Here is a 2,898-nt window from a genome sequence, read left to right on the forward strand (position 1 = left end):
CCAAGAAGAAGCTCAGTTTCTCTTTTTCCAGGGCAGACTTGTTTGATCTCTTGCAGTCCAAGAGTTTGATCTCTTGCAGTTCAACATTCTTCTCCTGCACCACAACTCAAAGGCATCGATTCTTCATCTGGCATCCTTATCATCTATCATCATTGTCCAGCTCTCTGATGCATATCAAGTAATTGAAAATATTTTGGTCTGGATTAGCCACACCTTAGTCTCCAGACTGACATTCAGTACTCTAGAGAGGTAGTTGACAGCTGATTTTCCCAGTGTAATTAATCTTTTGCTTTCCTGACTGTTGGTGCCAAACAAGCTGCAATTGTTAACAATATCAATCTCATCTCTATTTCTCAAGAAGCTGCCAAGTGGTCCAGTGGTGAGAATCCTTGTTTTCTTAAAAATTTTTTTTCCTTAATTTTATTATTTGTGTGTGTGTGTGTGTGTGTGTGTGTGTGTGTGTGTGTGTGTACCATCAAATTGGATCTGACTGATGCAGGAGGAGATTGTCCCTTCTCCAGCAGATATTCTGGTGGATTTAAACTGCGTGTCTCTGGGATTACAGTGCAGCTTCCTGCCACTAGGCCACCAGAGCTCCCCCAAGAATCTTTGTTTTCTTGATGTTTAATATCAATCCATATTGAAGACTGAAGTCTTTGACTTTCTGCAGCAAGTGCCTCAGGTCCTCCTCAGTTTCAGCAAGCAATGTTGTTTATCTGCATAACACAAGTTGGTAATGAGTATTCCTCCAATCCTGATGTCACATTCCTCCTCATAAAGTCCAGCCTCCCGAATGATCTGTTCTGCATGTAGATTGAAAAGTTACCACCGTTCCTGATCATGAACCATGCAGTTTTTTCCTTGCTCTGCTCCGACTACTGCTTCCTGGTCCAAGTATAGGTTTCATATGAACACAATTAAGTGTTCTTGGATTTCCCTAGTTCACAAGGTTAGCCACAATGGAATGTAATAATGGGTGCCTGAAATGCAAAAGTTGGAAATGGAGAAGGATCAGTAGTTGGAAAAACATGGGTTTGGTAACAGAAACAAAACTGGAGACAACATGATAGAATTTTGTACAGTCAAGATTGTTTAATTAAAAATAACTTTTTCCCCCATCATTAATAAAAATACCTTTTATAAGAAACACAAACAGGAGACCAAGATGGCGGCGGCAGGGGCAGCAGCATTAGGAGCTCCGAGGCACGCCGAGCCCCACTGAAATGGCCCTCCACAGCCCGCAGTTTGTCTATACCTAAACAGTTAAACAATTGACTACTACCACAACAAGATAAATGGGCACAGGATAGTAACAGACACTACCAAAGAAGACATTCAGATGGCAAACAAACATATGAAGAAACGTTCAAAATTCCTAGCTCTAAGAGAGATGCAAATCAAAACAACTATGTGATATCATCTCACCCTAGTAAGAGTACTAAAATTTAACAGAACAGCAAACATGAAATGCTGGCGAGGATGAGGAGAAACTGGAACACTTGGTGGGAGTATAAAATGGTGCAACCACTATGGAAGTTTGTATGGCGCTTTCTCAAAAAGTTGCAAATGGAAATACCATTTGACCCAGCAATTTCACTACTGGGAATTTACCCTAAAGAAACCATAACCACCACCCAACCAGATATATACACACCCAAGTTTATTAAAGTTTTGTTTGCAATAGCAAAGAGCTGGAAACAACCCATGTGCCCATCAGCAAATGAATGGATAGAGAAGCTCTGGTTTATCCACACAATGGAATACTATGCAGCACTGAAAAACAAGGAACTCATGAAATATTATGGAAAATGAATAACCTTGGAGGACATTATGCTGAGTGAAATATCTCAGTGACAAAAGGACAAATATTGCATAGGGCCACTGTTGTAGAACAAGTCTGACATCAGAGTTGAGGGAAGGCAGAGAAGGAGGGGAGGAATGATGCATACTGCATTGAAACAGATGAGGGAGATAACTATTTAAAAGGGATATATGATTGGGTATTATTGTCATGACTGGAGACCAGAATGAAGCCTGTACGGTGGAGTGGACTTGGGGGGAGGGATTGCATAACAATGAAAGAGTTTTTCTTTTACTTTTCAAGGAGAAGAGTGAGTGGGGGGAGGGGAGGAAGGGAGAAAAGTGTAACAATTAATTACTGGAAACCCTAAGTCTCTGTAAACTTTCATCAATTTAAAAAACAAATTCAATAATGTGGAAAATTTCGTATGTTGATAATAAAACAACATTTTCCATTAAAAAAACCCCCAACAAACAAACTAATTGACTATTGGTCTTCAATATGGATTAAAGCTCAACATCAAGAAGACAAAGATTTCAAAAAACCATGTGTAAGCACTGCCATTCCTAGTTGCCCACCACCAAGCCCGTGCCGCCACAGCACCATGGAGCTGCCACGGCCGGAGCCCAGAAATCTCTTTACCTGGGCCAGGCAGTGAGTGCTGAGCCATGTGGCCAGCATGATGGAGCTCCCACATGGCTGGTGGAAATGGTTGCTGGAGGCTGGAGGCTCCCAGTGTGGGAAGAGACTGTGGGATAGTAGTGGCACCATGGAGCCATGCGAGGTGAAGGACTGGATCCAGCAGAACATCTCGCTGTCAGTGAAGATTTCCTTGGATAGATACAGCAGCCAGGAAATCAAGAGACGAATTGCATTAGCAAAATCAGCTGTCAAGGACTTCTCCAGAGTACTAAAGAGCAATAATGTCAGTTTGGAGACCAAGGTGCACCTGATTCAGGCCATAGTCTTCACAATTGTGTGCTATGTGTCAGGGAACTGGACAGTGACTAGGGATGATAAAAAGAGAATTGATGCCTTTGAGCTGTGGTGCTGGAGAAGTGTTGAATATACCGTGGACTGCTAGGAGAACAAATAGG

Source organism: Elephantulus edwardii, unplaced genomic scaffold (genome assembly GCF_000299155.1).
Source record: "Elephantulus edwardii isolate Elephantulus edwardi_28Jun2011 unplaced genomic scaffold, EleEdw1.0 scaffold00617, whole genome shotgun sequence".
Lineage (NCBI taxonomy): Eukaryota > Metazoa > Chordata > Mammalia > Macroscelidea > Macroscelididae > Elephantulus > Elephantulus edwardii.